The sequence below is a fragment of the Gopherus flavomarginatus genome, chromosome 12 (genome assembly GCF_025201925.1).
Source record: "Gopherus flavomarginatus isolate rGopFla2 chromosome 12, rGopFla2.mat.asm, whole genome shotgun sequence".
NCBI lineage: Eukaryota > Metazoa > Chordata > Testudines > Testudinidae > Gopherus > Gopherus flavomarginatus.
Window position 1 is genome coordinate 21,416,243 of NC_066628.1, and position 23,069 is coordinate 21,439,311.

Below are 23,069 nucleotides of genomic sequence, written 5' to 3' on the forward strand. Positions count from 1 at the left end.
AGAATATCTGTGCCACAGTTTCCTCCTGTGGAGAATGGGGCGATTAATCAAATTGATGCACATATTTATTTTTTTTAGAATGAATTGAGGAGTTTACATTAAAATTGTCCAAAAATTGTGACAAAAACTATCAGCTCGTTGTTACTTTTCTCTCTGTATACATTAGCTTGTTGTTATTGCTCTCTATCTATTTGTACTTCTCTCTCTCTGTTAGTTTGTTTTTCTCTATTTATCTCTTAGTTTGTCCTAGTTCTGTGTTTCTATCTCACTCTCAGTATCTATGGTTTTTCTTACTTGTGTCTCGCTGTTAGTTTGCTGTTACATGTCTCTCCTCCCCCTCAGTTTGTATCTAGTTCCAAGCGCTTTTTCTGTCTCTGTGTTTATGGTTATTTCTGTCTATTCAATTGTTGCAAGGGCAATTGAGTCTAGTGGGTTAGAGTGGTGTGGACTAGGAGCCAAGACTCCTGGGTTCTATCCCCAGCCCTGGAACGGGATTGGGGTCTAGGGGGTAAGAGTAGCAGGGACTGAGAGCCAGGCCTCCTGAGTCTTATGTGTGGCTCTGGAAGGAAGTTCAGTCCAGGGTGGAGAGGAGAGGAGCCAGAACTGGGGATTCTATATCTGTCTCTAATAAGAACTGTGGGACAAGCACACCTCATAACATAAAACTGAGTGGTTAGGGCACTCAGCTGTTCTGTGACAGATTCAGGTTCAATTCCTCCCTCTGACTGATGATGAGAGGAGATTTGAATTCTCACTTTACAGGAGAGTGCCTGAGCTGTTTGGCAATGAGACTATCTCTGTCTCTCTTGTTGGAGCTGTTACACTTTGTATCAATAATTAAATTGTCATTGGAGCAGGGACTTAAGCTTGGCTTTTCTGGCCACCAGGTGAGTGCCTCAACTACCATGCAGGAGAATCACTCTTATGCACGTTTGCTGGCCCAATGGCTTTCCATTGTCACTCGCAGCAGTAGTTCCTGTTGGCAGTGGAGAATCACTGGGACAGAGGCTGAGATGCAGTCTCATGTAGTGGTTAGAGGAGGGGACTGGGAGTCAAGACACATCACTTGTGTTCCCAGCTCTGGGAGGAAGTTGAGTCCAATGAGTAGAGCCAGAACTCCTAGCTTCTATTTAGTGCGTTAGAGCAGTGGGCAAACTGGGAGTCAGGACTCCTGGGTTCTCTTCCAAGCTTTGGAAGTGAGTTTAGTTGAGTGGATAGAGAAGCAGGAGGGGAACCGGAATGTCTGTCTCTTGAAATGGGCATGAAACCCCGGCTAGAACAGGGGATGGCATGTCAGGGGTACTGTCTGTATTCCTGACTCGATTTCACTGTGTAATTGTGACAGGGTTTAGCATCTCCATGCAAAATTCTACGTCCATTTAGAGAAGTATAAAGGAGTAATTCCATGGCATGCAGTGAAATTACCCCACATTTGCAGCAGTGCACCTGACATCAGAATCTGGCTAGCCAGATCCCCAATTCCCCTTGGTAAACTGAGGATAGTAACATTTATACACCGTTATCCAGAGTTCGCCCATCTCTGGGTGATAGAGGTATTAAATACCTCAAAAACAATTGTTCCTATTTCTCCTCTCCATCACCCTGGTGTAAATCAGGATTAACTCCACTGGAGTCAATGGGACTGTTTTCCACATCCTCATTCCCATATTACATCAGTCTTCACAATCTAAGGGTCTGACTCAAGGAAATTAAGATGGTTTTTAAAAAGGAGAGTTATTTTACAGATCTAATGCTGGCCCTTTCTCTTTTCCCTCCCTCCGCAGACATCACACAATGTCCTGAGAAAGAAAATGTCAAATCGAACCATCATGACCGAGTTCCTTCTCCTGGGATTTTCTGAAGTTCGGGATCTGCAGATTTTGCACTTTGTGGTGTTTCTAGTGATTTACCTTGCAGCCCTGATGGGGAATCTTCTTATCTTCATGGCCATAGCCTTCAACCACCACCTTCACACCCCCATGTACTTCTTCCTGATTAATCTGTCTGTCTTAGACCTTGGCTCCATCTCTGTCACTGTCCCCAAATCCATTGCCAATTCCCTCATTAACACCAAGTCCATTTCCTATGCTGGATGTGTTACCCAAGTCTTTTTCCTCCTCTTCTTGGTGGGAGCGGATTTTTCCCTTCTCACCGTTATGGCATACGACCGATATGTCGCCATCTGCCAACCATTGCACTATGAGAGAATAATGAACATCAGAGCTTGTGTCAAAATGGCAGCCGGAGCCTGGATCAGTGGGATTCTCTACTCTGTGCTACACACCGGGAACACATTTGCATTGACCTTCTGTGGAGGCAACATGGTGCATCAGTTCTTTTGTGAGATCCCCCAGCTACTCAAGCTCACCTGCTCTGACTCATATCTCAGTGAAGTTGGGGTTCTTGCATTTAGTGTGTGTTTAGTCTTAGGCTGCTTTGTTTTTATCATTGTGTCGTATGTTCAGATCTTCAAATCAGTGCTCAGAATCCCCTCTAAGCAGGGCCGGACATAAAGCCCTATCCACCTGCCTTCCTCACCTCACTGTGGTCTCCTTGTTCGTTTGCACTGGCATCTTTGCCTGTCTGAAACCCACCTCTAGCTTCCCATCTGCTCTGGATCTTGTGGTGGCTGTTCTTTATTCTGTATTGCCACCAATCATGAATCCAATTATCTACAGCATGAGGAACAAGGAGATGAAAGCTGTCCTGAAGAGACTGACTGGGTGTAGGTAATTCACTAAGAATTAATTTTCTGTCTTTCTCTAATTAAAGTTTGCTTCTGTAGTATTTGTTCATTAATGTCCGTGATTTCCATGACCCCACACCTTGCACACAATAAGGTCTTATTCTGATATCAGTTGCACCAGTGCAAATCCAGATGAACTCCGCTGATGTTACTGCCACTGGAGTGATTTACACCAGTAGAAAATATGGTCCAGTAGTGGAGTTAAATGGGTGTAAACTGTGTGCATGAGAGGAATCAGACTTTTATTCTGTGCTAAAACAATACCCGTTACACTGCTTGGCCACTTGTATCCATTTCATGGCTACTGAACACAATGATGGGATTTGTCTTGCTTCTTTGTGTGTATAAATCAGGAGTGGCTTCGTTGGAACTAAAGGACTCAGACTGGAGTAAGGCTGGGGTAGGTGAGAGAAGACATTTGGGGTAGATCATCAACACATCGGTGTAATTCCATTGACTTTGGTTGCACTAAAGCAATTTGCAGCATCTGTGGATCTGACCTACTGCCTCCAATGGAGCTGTATATCCATTGCCACCAGCTGGGGACTGGGCCCATTGTCTTATAAACCACCATTTGTGGCATAAGCACTGGAGGGGGACAAGGAGCCAGACTGTGTTAGTTTGGCTCACGTGTACATTCGGGTGTGTGAGAGATAGAGAGACTGGCTAGAAATTAAAGGGGGGTTTCTAACCACCAGTGGGGTGAGGTTCTGGAGCAGCCTCCCAATAGGAATTGTTGGGAGTGAATGACTGAATTAGTTTGAAGAGAGCTGGACACGTCTGAATGGGATTGTATGACGGAGCTGCTTGTGATGGCGGAGGGCAGGGCTCAGCAGCACTGAGGCTAACATGCGGCATATGTCTTATGTTTCTAAATGCTTATGCTTCACGGTTTCATCTGGCCACTGGCAGATGTCAGGAAGGGATTACTCCCCGTGGCCCAGTGTATTTAGGGAGGTTTTTTTTTTTTAATCTCTGAAGCCTCGGGCAGCCCTGGCTTGAGTTGGGACATTGGGTGGAAGTGCCAGGGCTATGAGATGGCTCTGAGCAATTCTCCGTCTCTCTCTCTGTCTCTCGGATGCCTACATGCTCAGGGTCTAATGATCACCATGCTGGTGTCAAGAAGGAACTTCCCCCCCAGTCAGATTGGCTGGGAACTTGGTGGGGGGGAGTTGCTTTCCCCTGCAGCGTGTGGTGTGGGCAACTTGCAAGCATTTTCTAGGTGTATCTCAATCATTTCCCTTCCATTGTGGGGGTCTCAGGCACTGGTGTCCCTCAGTTTCTCCTATTCTCTGCCGGTGGCACAGAACTGTCTAGTTTCCTGAGGGCTGTGACACTTTATTCTAATTTCAGTTGTTGGGTTTGGTGTGCGGGTGGTTTTGGAGTACAGCAGGTCAGACTGGATGATCTGGTTGTTCCTTCTGGCCTAGAACTCTATGACCCTGTGACTTTACAGATGTGCATGGATGGGGTAGAGGAGAGGGGACCACACAGAGAATAAACTCCATTAGGGTCTATAGTGTTGCATTAGTACAACTGTCTTTGAGGCCCTATCCTCCTGGCTGAGGGAGGTGACTCCAGCTCAGATGAAGCCCTTGACCCCTTGCAGCTGTGCAAAGCTGCTGTATAAACCCCACCCATGAGCAATGTGTGTTATGAGGCCCCTCTGTGCCCCACCTAGAGGATAGGAGGCTGTTCCAGTGGCTGTTAGACAGCCTGGCTATTCAGCTCAAGCTGTAGAAGCTCATGCTTTGGACCCTTGATGTCTCTGGTTGAGTCCCCTGGGTGCCAGCCTAGATTAGATGGTGACTCTCGCATACGTGCAAGTGGCCTGAGAACTTATTCCTGCACTAATCAGAGGCTGATGTTGTTTACTAAGCTACCACACAACAGCAGCGGAGTGAGACCTAAGAGGGGAAGAATTCTTTAGTGAGAGAAGGGGAAGGTTTATTCCCGGATCATCTCAGACATGCCCATTCCTAGTTTTTCTGCACACTGGAGACCGAAGATGCATGGCATGTGTGTGTTGCTCTCAGCTGAGGTTGTTAGAAATGGACAAAGTTTCTTGTCATTGGGAAATGGTTTCTTCAACCTATTTGTGACAGATGCTGAAATGTTTTTAGCTGAGTGTAGCAGAGTGGGTCTCTGCTTCGGCCCGGAAGGGGTTAAAACAGCTCTGGATAAGGGCTGGGGCTGGAGAAAGCAGCCTTTTAGGCTGGGCTGATTGGGGAAGTGGCAGCAGCTGAGGCCACGCCACAAACTGAGCAACAGCCCCTTATATAAGGGCAGAGAAGCCAGGAGCCCAGACAGTTTCTCTCTGCATTCAGAGAGAGAAGGGCCTGGCTGCAGGGAACCAAATAAGGTACCTAGCGTGGAGCAGGGCTGGGGAAAGACAGAGGAGCTGGGGAGCTCCTGCCTGGAAAGCCCCAGGCTGCAGCCTAGCAGAAGGCTAAGAGGTACTGGGTGTTGCAGGGTGCAACCCAGGGGTAGGCCAAGGCAGCAGGTTCAACCCCCTTTGCCGATGATGAGAAGCTAATACTGCAGTCTGCTCCAGGGCGTGGGGCTAGCTGATGACTGGGCAGTTGCCAAGACACTGAGGCAAAGTGGGGATAGAGGGTGGGGGGTTCCCAGGGAGGGAAAACCCCTAAGAAGGAGGAAAGGGTTACTGCCAGGGGGCAGAACCCAATGTAAAAGGGGCACTGGGGTCCAGGGAGGGACACGGGTCCAGTAGCTGAAAGGCAGATCACCGGCCTGCAGAGGGTGCTCCGAGCTGGAATTTGAGCTAATTCCCAGGACGACCAGTAGGAGGCACCGCAGGGGTGAGTCGCGCCTGATTACAGTGAGTTAAACAATCTGCCAAAGGCATAGCAAAATATTTCCCAGCTCTTCCCTCAACTAGGTTGGCCACTGACGCATTCCCAGAATACCAGATCTGATGGATTGGATCACCGAAATCCCCCTTAGGAACTGCCACCTATTGTGCCTGGACTGCTTCTGAGCCCGTTTTCCCTGCCAGCTTGGGACTTCAGTGACTTGCCTGGTTTGAGCCAGACATGCTTGACTGCTACAAACACAGACCCATATCTGAATCACATCTGCCAAAAGCTGCAGGCTTAACTGAAAACAACTTAAGAAGGGTTCCTGTCTCCAACACTCAGACACCCAACTCCGAATGGGGTCCAAATCCCAAATAAATCCGTTTTACCCTGTATAAAGTTTATAAAGGATAAACTCATAAATTGTTCACCCTTTATAACACTGAGAGACATATGCACAACTGTTTGCCCCTTCCCTCAGGTATTAATACATACTTTGCATTAATTAATAAGTCAAAAGTGATTTTATTAAAAACAAAAAAGTAAGATTTAAATGGTTCCAAGTAATAAGAGACACAACAAAGTGAATTACCAAACAAAATAAAACACAACACACAAGTCTAAATGTAATACAGCAAGAAAGTAGTTCCAGATGAAATCTCACCCTCAGAGATGTTCCAGTAAGCTTCTTTTACAGATTAGCCTCCTTCTAGTCTGGGTCCAGCAATTACTCACACCCCTGTGGTTACTATCCATTGTTCCAGTTTCTTTCAGGTATCCTATGGGAGTGGAAAGGATATCTCTTGAGCCAGCTGAAGAGAGAATGGAGGATTTCCAGGGGCTTAAATAGAATTTCTCTTGTGGATGGAAACTCCTTCTCCTCTCCTAGGCAGAGTCCAGCAGCAACATGAAGTTTTGGATTCACATGGGCAAGCCACCTGTCCATGCATGGCTCAGAACTTTGCCGGATGATGCCACATTCCCAGGAAAGCTCAGATGTGGATTGGCATCTCCATTGATGATAGGGCAAGAGGTACTGGGCTCAATCTGCAGCAAAGGATATTTAGCTTAGAGATTAGGAAAAGTTTTCTAACTCTAAGGACAGTTAAACTCTGGAATAGGCTGCCAGCGAGGTTGTGGAATCCCCATCGCTGGAGGTTTTTTGAAGAATAGTTTGGACAAACACCTGTCAGGGCTGGTCTAGGTTTACTAGAGCTGGACTCCGCTTCTCGAGATCCTTTTCAGTCCCACATTTCCATGATTCTGTGATTCTATAATATTCCATACAAAAGACATGAGTTCACTTTTCTCTATTAGGTGGGCTGGCACCAGCCAGAGAGTCAGCAGAGATATGGGTATGTTCTTTAAAGAGGAGGACTATTGTCATAAACAGATAGCTAAGGGTTAATGTCTCTTTCACCTGAAAAAAAAAAGTATCCTGAAACACCTGACCAGAGGACCAATCAGGAAACCAGACTTTTTTCAACTCTGGGTGGAGGGAAGTTTGTGTCTGAGTTCTTTGTCTTCTGCCTGAATCTCTCTCAGCTAGAGAAGGATTTTTCTATTTCCTGCTTTCTAATCTTCTGTTTCCAAGTTGTGAGTACAAAGTTGTTTTTTTGTTTTGTATTTACATGTCTATAGTTGCTGGAGTGCTTTAAATTGTATTCTTTTGAATAAGGCTGTTTATTCATATTTCTTTTAAGCAATTGACCCTGTATTTGTCACCTTAATACAGAGAGACCATTTGTATGTATTTTTCTTTCTTTTTTATATAAAGCTTTCTTTTAAGACCTGTTGGAGTTTTTCTTTAGTGAGGAACTCCAGGGAATTGGGTCTGCAGCTCACCAGGGAATTGGTGGGAGGAAGAAGTCAGGGGAAAACCTGTGTGTGTTAGATGTACTAGCCTGACTTTGCATTCACTCTGGGTGAGGGGGGAAGAGAGATTGACTCTCGGTAATTCTGTTCTCCAGGCTGGGAACGAGGAGGGTGGAATCCCTCTGTTTAGATTCACGGAGGTTGCTTCTGTGTATCTCTCCAGGAACACCTGGAGGAGGGAAGGGAAAAGGTTTATTTCCCTTTGTTGTGAGACTCAAGGGATTTGGGTCTTGGGGTCCCCAGGGAAGGTTTTTGGGGGGACCAGAGTGCCCCAAAAAACTCTAATTTTTTGGGTGGTGGCAGCAGTACCAGGTCCAAGCTGGTAACTAAACTTGGAGGTTTTCATGCTAACCCCCATATTTTGGACGCTAAGGTCCAAATCTGGGACTAGGTTACTGACAATGCCAAGGTCAGGTCTACTTTGTTTTGCAGCCTTTTGTTCATACTATTAGTTATGGCTAGGGCTCTGGGAAGACCTATACTGACTGCAGCTGAACCTTGCAGCCTTTGTCCTTCCCTCCACAGCCATCACATGATGTACTGAGGAAGAAAATATCCATCCGAATCACCAGGACTGAATTCCTTCTCCTGAGATTCTCTGATGTTCGGGAACTGCCAATTTTTGCATTTTATAGTGTTTCTAGGAATTGACCTGGCAGCCCTGATGGGGAATCTTTTCATCATCACACCCATAGCCCTCAATCACCATCTTCACACACCCACGTATTTCGTCCTGATGAATCGATCCGTCCTAGACCTTGGCTCAATCTCTATCACCATACTCAAGTCTATGGCCAGTTCCCTCTTAAGCACCAGGGCCATTTTGTATTATGGATGTGTCACCCAAGTCTTTCTTTTCCTTTTCTTTGCTACAGATGAGCTTCTCTTACTGATCGTCATGCCATAGAACTGATATGTCACCATCTGCCAACCACTGCACTGTGAGACAGAGAGCTTGTCTCCAAATGGCAGCCAGTACCTGGATCACTGCAGTTCTCAATTCTGCACTGCCCACTGGGAACATGTTTGCAATAATCTTCTGTGGAGACAATGAGCTGGATCAGTTCTTCTGTGAAACCCCCAGCTCCTCAAACATAGTTGCTACGACTCATATTTCAGCGATACTGGGGCTATTGCCTTTAGCGTGTACTTTGCCTTAAGATGCTTTGTTTTTATAATTGTGTTACATGTTCTGATCTTGAAAACAGTGCTGAGAATCCCCTCTGAGCAGGGCCGGCATAAACCTTTCTTCATCTGCCTCCCTCACCTCATTGTGGTCTCTGTGTTTGTTCGCACTACCAGATTTGCCTGTATTAAAGCCACCTCCAGCTCAGTTTCAGGTCTGGATCTCATGGTGGCTGTTTTTTATTCCGCAGTGTGTCCCTTGATGAAACCGATCACTTATAGCATGAGGAAAAACTATATGGAAGCTGCCCTCTTGAAAATGATTATGTCAAGGCTATTCTCCTTAAAATAAAATGGCCATGTTTCTCCCATGACCATCATCTCATTCTATAAAAGCAGCAAAGAATCCTGTGGCACCTTATAGACTAACAGACGTTTTGGAGCATGAGCTTTCGTGGGTGAATACCCACTTCCTCAGATGCATGTAATGGAAATATCCAGGGGCAGGTATATATATGTGTGCTAGCAAGCAAGCTAGAGATAACGAGGTCAGTTCAATCAGGGAGGATGAGGCCCTGTTCTAGCAGTTGAGGTGTGAAAACCAAGAGAGGAGAAACTGGTTCTGTAATTGGCAAGCCATTCACAGTCTTTGTTCAATCCTGAGCTGATGGTGTCAAATTTGCAGATGAACTGAAGCTCAGCAGTTTCTCTTTGAAGTCTGGTCCTGAAGTTTTTTTGCTGCAGGATGGCCACCTTAAGGTCTGCTATAGTGTGGCCAGGGAGGTTGAAGTGCTCTCCTACAGGTTTTTGTATATTGCCATTCCTAATGTCTGATTTGTGTCCATTTATCCTTTTCCGTAGAGACTGTCCAGTTTGGCCGATGTACATAGCAGAGGGGCATTGCTGGCATATGATGGCGTATATTACATTGGTGGATGTGCAGGTGAATGAACCAGTGATGGTGTGGCTGATCTGGTTAGGTCCTGTGATGGTGTCGCTGGTGTAGATATGTGGGCAGAGTTGGCATCGAGGTTTGTTGCATGGATTGGTTCCTGAGCTAGAGTTATTATGGTGTGGTGTGCAGTTACTGGTGAGAATTTGTTTCAGGTTGGCAGGTTGTCTGTGGGCAAGGATTGGCCTGCCACCCAAGGCCTGTGAAAGTGTGGGATCATTGTCCAGGATGGGTTGTAGATCCTTGATGATGCGTTGGAGGGGTTTTAGCTGGGTGCTGTATGTGATGGCCAGTGGAGTCCTGTTGGTTTCTCTCTTGGGTTTGTCTTGCAGTAGGAGGCTTCTGGGTACACGTCTGGCTCTGTTGATCTGTTTCCTTATTTCCTCGTGTGGGTATTGTAGTTTTGAGAATGCTTGGTGGAGATTTTGTAGGTGTTGGTCTCTGTCTGAGGGGTCAGAGCAGATGCGGTTGTACCTCAGTGCTTGGCTGTAGACAATGGATCGTGTGATGTGTCCGGGATGGAAGCTGGAGGCATGAAGGTAGGCATAGCGGTCGGTGGGTTTTCGATATAGGGTGGTGTTAATGTGACCATCACTTATTTGCACCGTGGTGTCAAGAAAGTGGACCTCCCGTGTAGATTGGTCCAGGCTGAGGTTGATGGTGGGGTGGAAGCTGTTGAAATCATGGTGGAATTTTTCCAGAGTCTCCTTCCCATGGGTCCAGATGATGAAGATATCATCAATGTAGCGTAGGTAGAGAAGGGGTGTGAGTGGACGAGAGCTGAGGAAGCGTTGTTCCAGGTCGGCCATGAAGATATTGGCATATTGTGGGGCCATGCGGGTGCCCATAGCAGTGCCACTGATCTGGAGATATATATTGTCATCAAATTTGAAATAGTTGTGTGTAAGTATAAAGGCACAGAGCTCAGCAGCCAGTTGCGCTGTGGCATCATCAGGGATAGTGTTCCTGACAGCTTGTATTCCATCTGTGTGTGGGATGTTTGTGTAGAGAGCCTCTACATCCATGGTGGCTAGGATGGTGTTTTCTGGGAGGTCACCAATGCATTGTAGTTTCCTCAGGAAATCAGTGGTGTCACGGAGATAGCTGGGAGTGCTGGTGGCATAGGGTCTGAGTAGAGAGTCCATATATCCAGACAGTCCTTCAGTGAGAGTGCCAATGCCCGAGATGATGGGGCGTCCAGGATTGCCAGGTTTGTGGATCTTGGGTAGTAGAGAGAATAACCCTGGTCGGGGCTCTAGGGGTATGTTGATTTCTTCTGGTGTTAGTGTAGGGAGTGTCCTGAGTAGATGCTGTAGTTTCTTAGTGTATTCCTCAGTGGGATCTGAGGGAAGTGGCCTGTAGAATTTGGTATTGGAGAGTTGTCTGGCTGCCTCCTTTTGATAGTCAGACCTGTTCATGATGACAACGGCACCTCCTTTATCAGCCTCTTTGATGATAATGTCAGGGTGGTTTCTGAGGCTGTGGATGGCATTGCGTTCTGCACGACTTAGGTTGTGAGGCAAGCGATGTTGTTGTTCCACGATTTCTGCCTGTGCACGCCGGCGGAAGCATTCAATGTATAGGTCCAGGCTGTCATTTCGACCCTCAGGAGGAGTCCATGTGGAGTTCTTTTTCTTGTGCTGTTGGTGGGAGGGCACCCGTGTATCAATGCACTGTTCACTGTTGTCCTGGAAGTATTCTTTGAGTCGGAGACGGCGAAAGTAGGCTTCCAGATCGCCACAGAACTGTATCATGTTGGTGGGGGTGGCAGGGCAGAAAGAGAGTCCCCGAGATAGGACAGACTTTTCTTCTGGGCTGAGTGTGTAGTTGGATAGATTGACGATATTGCTGGGTGGGTTAGGGGTACCACTGTTGTGGCCCCATGTGGCAGGTAGGAGTTTAGACAGCTTACAGTCCACCAAGCATTCTCAAAACTACAATACCCACACGAGGAAATAAGGAAACAGATCAACAGAGCCAGACGTGTACCCAGAAGCCTCCTACTGCAAGACAAACCCAAGAGAGAAACCAACAGGACTCCACTGGCCATCACATACAGCACCCAGCTAAAACCCCTCCAACGCATCATCAAGGATCTACAACCCATCCTGGACAATGATCCCACACTTTCACAGGCCTTGGGTGGCAGGCCAATCCTTGCCCACAGACAACCTGCCAACCTGAAACAAATTCTCACCAGTAACTGCACACCACACCATAATAACTCTAGCTCAGGAACCAATCCATGCAACAAACCTCGATGCCAACTCTGCCCACATATCTACACCAGCGACACCATCACAGGACCTAACCAGATCAGCCACACCATCACTGGTTCATTCACCTGCACATCCACCAATGTAATATACGCCATCATATGCCAGCAATGCCCCTCTGCTATGTACATCGGCCAAACTGGACAGTCTCTACGGAAAAGGATAAATGGACACAAATCAGACATTAGGAATGGCAATATACAAAAACCTGTAGGAGAGCACTTCAACCTCCCTGGCCACACTATAGCAGACCTTAAGGTGGCCATCCTGCAGCAAAAAAACTTCAGGACCAGACTTCAAAGAGAAACTGCTGAGCTTCAGTTCATCTGCAAATTTGACACCATCAGCTCAGGATTGAACAAAGACTGTGAATGGCTTGCCAATTACAGAACCAGTTTCTCCTCTCTTGGTTTTCACACCTCAACTGCTAGAACAGGGCCTCATCCTCCCTGATTGAACTGACCTCGTTATCTCTAGCTTGCTTGCTAGCACACATATATATACCTGCCCCTGGATATTTCCATTACATGCATCTGAGGAAGTGGGTATTCACCCACGAAAGCTCATGCTCCAAAACGTCTGTTAGTCTATAAGGTGCCACAGGATTCTTTGCTGCTTTTACAGATCCAGACTAACACGGCTACCCTCTGATACTTGATCTCATTCTATGTTTCTTAAAAAAATATAATTAACTGTTGACATTATTGTCTCCATGAGACCATAACAAGCAATCCATTTATGCACGCTGAGGAAATTACACTGGTAAATATATAGAAAAACTCCACTCAGGTCAATGGAGTTACTATAAATTTACACTTACATAAATAAGATCAAAATCTATCTGTCTATCTAAGAACATAAGAATGGCCATACTGGGTCAGACTAAAGATCCCTCTAGCCCATTATCCTGTCTTTACACACTGGCCAATATCAGATGCTTCAGAGAGAATGAACAGAACAGGACAATTACTGAGTGACCCATTCTGTGTTGTCCAATTCCAGCATCTGGCAGTCAGAGGCTTAGGGACAGCCAAAGCACAGGGTTGCATCCCTGACCCTCTTGGTTAATAGCCATTACTGGACCTATCCTCAATGAACTTATCTCTGTCTAGCTATCCATCCATCCCCATAGATATCCCTCCATCTATTGATCAATCGATCAGTCTGAGGCTTTTGTACTGCCACCCATCACCATTGTATCAGAGCACTTTCCACATAAAATCAGTTACCTTATCAAAGTCACACATGGGGTCTCTGTCTCTTCTCCTTTCTTCAGGATGGGGTGTAAACTTTCTGCCCCCGCTGTGGCACCGAGGACAGAGGAGCTGTCTGCCCCCACTACTGATCCAGGGCCGGAAAAGCTGTCAGCCTCTGCCATGGCCATGGGGCTCAAGGTGTCAGCTGCTGCCCCCAGCGGCAGGGCTCTTTTGCTATGATGAACCCCTGGCTTTAAAGAACAAATGGCTTAGATTTTCAAGGGTTCGTTATAGCGAGGATGTACTGTATTTGGTTGATTGGTTAATTTGTTTCTTTGTTGCACATGTTTTTGGAATATGTGGGTGGGGGTTTGGGAGGGCTAAGTATGTTTGATTAGATGGGAGTATCCATTTGATATCATCAAGTAGTGGGTATTACCAGATCGGGCCCTAGACCAAGCACACACCTATCTTCCACTGGTTTGTGGTTCTCTAGCAGAGACAGGGGCCTCCCAGATGGGACTTAGGCATCTCTCTCTGAACTAGCACACAATCCTCTCCTCGGCATCTCCCAGATTCCTTAGAGATAGAAAACTTTTAGTAATCTCTAACCTAAATCTTTCTTGCTGCAGATTCAGCCCATGATTTCTTGTCCTATCTTCAGTGGACATGGAGGACAATTGTTCACCATCCTTTTTAAAACAGCCCATAACATATTTGAAGACTATCAGGTCCCCACTCAGACTTCTTTTCTCTTCCTAGTACTGCAGCTGCCACTGAGGAAATGATGAAAGAGCAGCAAAATCCCTTTTGCATATGCTAAACCATATAATGGGACACGAATACAATAAGGCTCAGAACTTCCAATCTATCAAATTCCGCAAGTAGCTTTGAAAATTCCCTTCAATGAGATTGGACTTCCAATTCACCTTGGCAGCTTTTTCCAAGACCAGTGCTGAATTCTCCATCGCCTGATGTCTTTAGTTCAAGACTGTATGCTCTTCTGGAACATGTGTTCGTCAAACATAAATTATTGGGATCAAGACAGATGTAAATGGGCTGTGATCTATAGGAAGTCAGAAGACTCAGACTGGGTGAGTTAATGGTACCTTTTGGCCTTAAATTCTATGAATATTCTGCAAAAATTTTCATTGATGGGACCTAGGGTCCAGATCCCCTAGGGCAGTGGTCCCCAACCTTTTCATCTGGAGGGTGCCAGATGAAGAACCGTGGTGACGGTTGAGCATCTGCCAAAATGCCACCGAATTTCGGCCGCATTTCGGCAGGGACGCCACTCGATGATGCTGCTTGTTGGTAGCAAGTGGCATTGTTGAGAGGAGTCGCCGCCGAAATTCCACTGAATTTCAGCAGCATTTCGGCGGATGCTCAAATGCTGGCCAGGACCCAGGGCACAAGGGATGGCACCCGCAGGCACTGCATTGGCGACCGCAGCTCTAGACTAAAGCCTGTTTTCAGTCTCTTGGTAGTTTGATCCTTAACTGGTAGCCCTTGAGAACTAAATCCTTTTTTTTTCCCATAAACAAGTGCACTTCTCCAGGGCAGTGTGTCTGACAGCTAAGCCGGTGGCGTCCTGTCTAGGGAGAAGACAGGAGGTTGGCCTAATACCAGAGCTGTGATTTTTCAAGAGTTCTGAGGAACTTTTACCAAGACCAGTGCTGGATTCTCCATCGCTTGATGTCTTTAGATCAAGGCTGAATGCCCTTCTGAAACATAAGTTTGTCAAACATAAGTTATTGGCTTCAAGACGGGTAAATGGCCTGTGATCTACAGGAGGAGGTCAGAAGACTCAGATTGAGTGAGAGAATGGTCCCTTCTGGTCTTAAATCCTATGAATATTCTGCAATAGTTTTCATTGATGGGACCTAGGGTCCAAACCCCTTCAGACCTTTACAATCCTAGACTAAAGTCTGTTTTCAGTCTCTTGTTAGTTGGCTCCTTAATTGAGAGCCTTCAAGAACTAAATCCTTCTTTTCACCTATAAAGCAAGTGCACTCCTCCAAGGCAGTGTGTCTGACACCTAACCCGGTGGCATCCTGTCTAGGGAGAAGACAGGGCGTTGATCTAAGAGCAGAGCTGTGATTTTTTAAGAATTCTGAGGAGTTAAATGCAAGTTCCCAAGGACTCCTTTAACTCCATTAGGCCCTACTCCAGAAGGGAGCCACACTGTTCACTCTTGGACAATATACCCACCACCAGTCCCTCTGGGACAGAATGCAGGAGATCTGGTTTGTTGGAACATATTCCTGGCAGAGGAGGTATCTAGGAATCTGTGCAGAAACTGTTGGGAGGTGTAGGGGTTGAGGTAGATGGCCATTCATTTGGTTTTAATCCAGATAATCCCCATTTTGTGTGACTTGTCCCCTGCCTGGTACTGAGACAAAACCAGGTGTGGTTTTGTTCAGTATCACAAACGAGAGTTGAATGCAAGGTCACACTGGCTGGTGGGGACACGCAGGCAGGGGTGGGCTCACAGCTTTCCCAGAAGTACCAGATTGTCCGATATTCTCAGAAAATCTGGGTGAGGAATAGGGTCTGGGTCATGGGAGGGGGAATCTCAAAGAAGAGAGACCAAGAACCAGGGCCGGCCCTATCATTTAGGCAGCCTAGGCAATCGCCTAGGGTGCCAGGATTATTCGGGGGGCGGCATTTTACCGGAGGGGGCGGCAGGCAGCTCCAGTTGTCCTGCCATAGGCATGCCTGCGGAGGGTCCACTGGTCCGCGGCTCCAGTGGAGCTGCGGACCAGCGGACTCTCCTCAGGAATAACTGCGGCATCTCCACTGGAGCTGCGGGATCAGCACGGGAGGTGGTGAAATGGCCGTGCGCGTAGGGCACAAGAAACTCTAGTGCCGGTCCTGCCAAGAACATCCGTGAAGTGGATGGTAGTGAGAGGAGAGGGAAGGGATTAGGGGGTGAGGTTGTTTGGGGCTGGCAGAGGGAAGGAGATACCCAGAGACTAAAGTAAGAGTGTTCAGGGGGTAGAGGATGCAGCAGAGGCTGGAGTCAAACGGCCTCAATCTCGTCTCCCTGAAACCAGAGATACTCCAGTGTAACACCATGGAAATACCCTAAAATGAGAGACAGTGGAATCTGCCCCATTGACTCCAGTTTTTTGCATTCTTTTTCTGAAAATGTTTGGTTCTCAATTGTCAAAACATGAACAATTGAAGATTTTTGGGAAGTCTATGAAAACAATTTTTTTTGATAAAAAAACAAATCTGATAGACTCTAGACGTTTGACTGACTTGATAGCAAGTGTTTTAAAGAGTTCCAGACATAATTCAAATGTTATGCTCTTAAATTAGCCCTGTATATTAATAGTCTAACATGTTTAATTGAAATGGCAAACTAACTGATCTGTTTTTTGTTGAATTTTTCCCAGCTTCTGATGCATTTGAGCCTCCAGTGTCAGGAATCATTGGTCATATCTATCTAGCTATCTATGCACCCAGTGTCAGAATAGTTTGGTTCGCTCTGTCTCTCTCTCTCATGTTCCCACTGCTGTATTATCCAGCAGCCATTGCTATGTCCCTTCACTGATGTCCTGAGTTGCTGGCACTCTCTGTAGTTCCTAGCAGACAGGGATCTACTCCACAGATGGGCGCTCCCTTCTCCCCTCCTTGGGCAGGCTTGTTCTGAGAGGTGATGGACTAAATGAGATGAGGGACTGAAAGCCCCCCTAGCTCTAGAGAGGGCCAGGCAGAGGAAGGAGGAAAACGGTGTGGGAAGGAAGTGGTGGCCAAGGCTGGCCAATGGAGAAAAGCAGTAGAAAATGTCTGGTGTTTTGAGGTGGGACAAAAGGAAGCAGGGGTAGGAGACTGTTCTCTGGGGCTGGGTCATGTCAGGGGAGTGGGTCTGAGCAGAGGAGGGGACTGGTGGGCCAAAGGGGTTCAGCAGGGATCTCTGAGGAAGCTGAGTCAGGAACTCCAGGTGGGGAATTGACTCTGGGCCATGGGAGGGGGGTGTGTGGGGGGCTTGGCCCGCACTGCCCCTTTGTGGCAGTTGTGTGATTGGGTGTCAGGACCTTGCCATTCACAAGTTCACTAGCCCACCTTTTGGCAGGCAGCCAGTTGCGGCCTAATGGCCTTCATCCACACCATCACCCCTTGGTCAGGTTAGCGCTTTCTAGTGGCCGGAGTCCATGTAACTCACCCCCAAGCATCGGGGTAGTGTCACCCAATGTCCAGGGTCCATATAACTTGACTCCATGTGGGAGCAGGGCCTAATGTCCCAAGTCCATGCAATCCCCCTTGCAAGCAAGATAGTGTTGCCTAGTGGCCAGAGTCCATAAGATTCCCACCCCCAAGCATCAGGGCAGTGTGGTCCAGTGTCCAGGGTCCATATAACATGATCTCCCGCCTCCAGAGTCCATGCAATTCCCCTCACAAGAGGAGTCGTGTGGCCTAGTGGCCGGAATCCATAGAATTCTCCCAGTTCAGGGGGCAGAGGTGGTAGGGGGATCCAAGCCCACCCTCTCCACTGGATCCCAACCCCAGGCCCTGGTAGTGGTAGACTCCCATTACCACGAGCTTGGCAAGGATCTGCCCACAACACACCGAGCTCCTATGCAGCTTTAACATCAATTGCCTCTATAGTTCCCCTGGGTCACTTCCTACCATATTTACCAGGTTCTCTGCTTCAAGGGTTCCTCTGGTCTGTTCCCCTCCTGTGACGTCCTCCATTTAGGTATCAGGGTGCGTTCCGGCTTGGCTGGCTTCTGGATCTTGATGCGCAGGCTTTCCCTCTTCAGGAGCTAGCAGCGTGCCTCCTTCTCCTCCAGCAGTCAACACAGATTGAGCAGCTCTGCAGGCTTTTATACTTGTTCTCCAGCTGAAGCATGCCCAGCAGAGCTTCCAGGGCATGGCTTCCTCTGCTAGGAAAAAAGGATTAACTCCTGCAGTACCAGTGCAGGGCCACTCTGCCTCATCACAGGGAATCTCAAAGAACAGGGACCAAGAGCGTCCATGAGATGGAGGGTTGTGAGAGGAGAGGGAGGGAATTAGGGGTTAGGGGTTGTTTGAGTGTCTGGGCTAGGTCAGGTAGAAGGAAGGAGATACCCTGGGACTAGAGTAAGAGCGTTCAGGGGGTGGAGGATGCGACAGAGGCTGGAGTCAAAGGGCCTGAATCTCCTCTTCCTGAAACCAGACATACGCCACTGTAACATCATGGACTTACCCTGCAATGAGTGATGGGGGGATCAGCCCCATTGACTCCAGTGGGATTACTCCTGATTTACACCAGGGTGAGTGAGAGGGAAATCAGTTGACTGCAGTGGAATATTTCTAACTTTTCTTACCGTTGGTGCATTTTGATGCTGATTTATTGTGCACAGCTAGAGATCAAACTGGGGCTCAGATTCTCAAACCAGGGACTCCAAAGCTCAGCAGAGTGCAGTCCACCTACTCACCCTTGAGGGAAATAAAGTGACAGAGATATTAGCCACAGTGTTTAGTTCTCAGTCAGGTGCGTCAGCCTTTGCAGTGCTTGGAGTCGCGCCGAACGGATTGCACTGTGCATGTGCATGGTGAGAGGCGGAGATGGCTGAAAACTGTTTCTGACTCACAGCCCCATAGCTGCTGAAAGGAGAATGTTCTGGTCAACAAACCTAGGCCCTGTGACTTAAAATCTAATCCTGGGCAGAAATCTGTGACTAAAAGCAGGTGACATCTGCCTCTGTTGAAGGGTTTCTAATCTTGGGGAACTGTCACTTTAGCACAGCCGAATATTGAGAAGGTGCTGAAACTCTTTTTGAAATGAAAATAAATAACCCATGCACATGCTCCCTGGGAGGGGGAGTGGGGATGATTGGGGGTGGAAGAGTTGGTGGGAAAGGGAGAGAGGAGTTTTGGGAACCATGAGAGGAGGGGTGATTATGGCAAGGAGGATAAATGAGGAGGGTGAATAGGAGATGGGTTTAGTGTGAGGAGATGGGGAGGGGTGGAACACTGGGAAGGGAAACATGAGAGTGAGTGGCAGCAGCCTGGGGGAATATTGGGGACAGGGGCACCTGACAATCCCACATTCCCCTCCCATGTCTGTGCTAATATCTGGGGGTTCCAAACCCATCTATGGGGGTCCAACCCTCCCTGCTCCCCTCACGTGATCTTGAGAGCTTTGACCTTGCCCTGCTGGGGGGCTGAATCTGTCTCCCTAAGCCCTTCCCCACGTGTGCTAGGTCTAGGGAAGTGTCACCTCTTGGGGTGTGAAGCTAAGAAGAGGCACATGGGGACCATGCACTGAGAGCACATGAAGACCCTGCTGGCACTGAGGTGAGTGCTACAAGTGGAGCAGTTAACACTTCTCAGAGCGATTGATTCAGGCTGCACCATCTCCTGGAAGGGTTCTCGCTCAGCTCAGAATAGCTCACTAAGATGAACAGACCACTTCTCTGAGCATCCAATGTGGCAGATGGATGCATCCGACTTTGTTCTGTACTTATCGAGAGGTTCTGGGTGTGGATGTGAGGGGAACCCAGAAAGGCACATACCACAGCTCCAATCCACAAAAAAAATTGTGGTTCTGAAAAGAGCCTTTTGCTTCTCTCATCCTCCATATCCACTGCTATCTACAGACACCACAAGGACCACTTACTCCTACCAATATTTTTTTTTCTCTTCAAACATCTAGGAATTTAAATAGCCAAAAACTTCATTGAAACAGAGTTAAGACCTCCCAGAGTTAAGATCTCATGCCCATCCAGAAGGTCCAGTTCAGCAAAACTCAAGATTCTGAAAACCTGGACATACAGAATTAAGGTAAGGTAAGGTAAATGCCCACATAACCTTAACTCTACCCCTTTTGAGTGATGCTCCACAACACTCCTAACACCAACACTCCTGCTCTGCCCTATCACTGCAATGGACAGGCACTCCTTGTGCTTGCCCTATGCTTGAACATTGAGCATGCTCCCCCCACAGAATGCCACATCTGTACAATTTAACTAATTCCACTTTTAGAACCCCTTCACACTTGCACACGGGAGACTACCTAAACTCTATTTCCTCCTATACTTTATTAAATCCACAGCCTGCTCTCATATTCCCCCTCACTACTGAGAAGATGACCCCAGGGCCCTGCTACTGACATGACCTACACAATTCTGTATTGAAATGATGCAGATGGGACCCTCAAGGGACACATGCACCTCCTTCCTTTGGTCACACATCGGGTGCGGGGGTGAAACCAGATCTCCCCATATTACAAACACAGCTCTGTGGTGCTCCTCAACTAATCCCAAAAGCTCCTCATATCACAAACGCACTACTCTTCACCCTCCACCATTCTAGTCAGCTACAGCTAGCCCAATGAATGCAGCTAGAGTTTAATACAGAGAATTCCATGGGGCTATTGTCAGCTCCTGGGGGCAGAGTTAAGGTTGTATTAGCGTGTACATTAACTCTCTATTTCTTGGCTTTCCAAAGTTTAAATTTTCCTGTACAATACAAAATTCTGGAAGTGTCTGAACTATCACTTGGAAACCTTAAGTCTGTGTTAACAAAGGATTTTGCTCTTTTTTGTTTGTTTGTTTGTTTGTTTTGCAATTTATAGCTAAATTGATCAATCAATTCTTATCTGATTTACACTGCAATAAATCTAAAGTAACTCTACTGACTTCAGTGAATTTAGTGTGGATTATTACCACTGTAAACACACCATTTTTTATAAAAAAAGGATTGCACATCACATTCCCTTGGAGGCAATAAGGTCGTCATTTGATTATATCTGTAAGGAAACACAGAATGAAACCATGGTCATGGGAGAAATCTGGAAATTTTATTTTTGGTGAATAAACTCCATCCAGTTAGTATCTTCAAGGAACCTTTGATCTCCTTGTTCCTCATGCTGTAGATGATCAGACCACACTGCTACAGACTGGGGATTGAGTGGCTAGGCAGGCAGTTCTGCAGAAAAGGACCTAGGGCTTATAGTGGATGAGAAGCTGGATATGAGTCAGTATTGTGCCCTTGTTGCCAAGAAGGCTAACAGATTTTTGGGCTGTATAAATAGGAGCATTGCCAGCAGATCGAGGGATGTGATCATTACCCTCTATTTGACATTGGTGAGGCCTCCTCTGGGATACTGTGTCCAGTTTTGGGCCCCACACTGCAAGAAGGAGTGGAAAAATTGTAAAGAGTCCAGCGGAGGGCAACAAAAATGATTAGAGGGCTGGAGCACATGACTTATGAGGAGAGGCTGAGGGAACTGGGATTATTTAGTTGCAGAAGAGAAGAATGAGGTGGGATTTGATAGCTGCTTTCAACTACCTGAAAGGGGTTTCCAAAGAGGATGGATCTAGATTATTCTCAGTGGTAGGGGATGACAGAACAAGAGTAATGGTCTCAAGTTGCAGTGAGGGAGATTTAGGTTGGATATTAGGAAACACTATTTCACTAGGAGGATGGTAAAGCACTAGAATGTGTTACCTAGGGAAGTGGTGGAATCTCCTTCGTTAGAGGTTTTTAAGGTCAGGCTTGACAAAGCCCTGGCTGGAATGATTTATTGGAAGATTGTTCCTGCTTTGAGCAGGGGGTTGAACTAGATGACATCCTGATGTCCCTTCCAACCCTGATATTCTATGATTCTATGAGTCATCAAAGGAGGCACCACGAAATAAAGCACACACACCACAAGATTCAGACCTGATGGAAAGCGGGAGGTGTGCATCATGTAAGCAAAAACAGCCTTGCAAAATAACAAGGATACCACAATGAGGTGAAGAAGGCTGACGGAGAAGGTTTTATGCCAACCCTGCTCAGAAGAGATTCTCAGAACTGTTTTGAAAGTCTGTACGTACAACACAATTATAAAACCAAAGCAGCTTAACCCTAAGAATATGTTAAAGTAAATAACCACAGTTTTGCCATGGTACAGGTCAGAACAGGCCAGCTTGAGTATTTGGAGGATTTCCCAGTAGAACTGAGCCACCATGTTGCCGCCCCAGAAGGTTAGTGGAAACATGATCCCAGTGTGCAGATTAGAAAGGAGAACTGCAGTGATCCAGACACTGTCTGCCATTTGGAAAACAAGCTCTCCTGTTCATTATAATCTCATAGTGCAGTGATTGGTGGGTGGCAACATATCAATCATATGCCATGATGGTGAGAAAAGCAATGTCAACCCCAGTGAAGAAGATGAAGAGAAAGACTTGGGAATTTAATCCATCATAAGAAATTGACCTGGTGTGTAGTAGGGATTTGGCCACAGACTTGGGGACAGTGAGGGAGATGGATCCAAGGTCCAAGATGGACAGATTCATCAGGAAGAAGTAACTGGGGGTGTGCAGGTGATGGTCAAGCACTACAAGGATGATAAAAAGGAGATTCCCTTTCAGGGCTACCGGGTAAAGCCCTAGAAACACCACAAAGTATAAAACCTGCAGCTCTCGAACCTCAGAGATTCCCAGGAGAAGGAACCCAGTCACGGTGGTTCATTTGGACATTTTCTTCCTCAGCACATCATGTTCTGCACGCGGAAGGCAGGAGAAGGGCACTGCTCAGGATTAGAGTAAAGGAAATGATCCTTATTCTCTTTCTCTAATATACCTTAAAAGAACATGGCGTGTTTTGCTGAGCAAAACACCTGCTGAGAGGGGATGTGGTCACTTTCTATAAATAGATCAAGGGGATGAACACCAGGGAGCGAGAAAAGCTATTGATGCTAAAGGACAATGCTGGCACAGGAACTAATGCAGATAAGCTGGCCATAAGTAAATTTAGGCTGGAGATGCAAAGAAGGTTTGTCCCCCAGCAGAAGAGGGCTGAACTAGGGCTGACATTTATTCCTTTAATAAAAACAAACACATTAGTATCTTATAGATAGGTGCCAAGGTACCTTCCCCGCTCTGAACTTTAGGGTACATATGTGGGGGACCTGCATGAGAAGCTTTAAGCTCAATTACCAGCTTAGATCTGGCCTGGCTGCCACCATTCACAAGCACTCCCTTCCTTGGGTAGCCTTGTGAATCTTCACCAATTTCCTGGTGAACACAGATCCAAACCCCTTGGATCTTAAAACAAGGAGAAATTAACCATCCCCCTTTCTTTTTCCCACCAACTCCTGGTGGA

General features: G+C 46.9%; 1 protein-coding gene and 1 pseudogene across 1 annotated transcript in view; both read left to right on the forward strand.

Annotated features, from left to right (window-relative positions):
* Positions 1-23,069, forward strand: part of LOC127032480 (olfactory receptor 12D1-like) — a 411,893-nt gene that overhangs the window by 79,266 nt on the left and 309,558 nt on the right. The gene's annotated exons all lie outside the window — the stretch shown is intronic.
* Positions 1,812-2,733, forward strand: LOC127033067 (olfactory receptor 14A16-like; annotated as a pseudogene).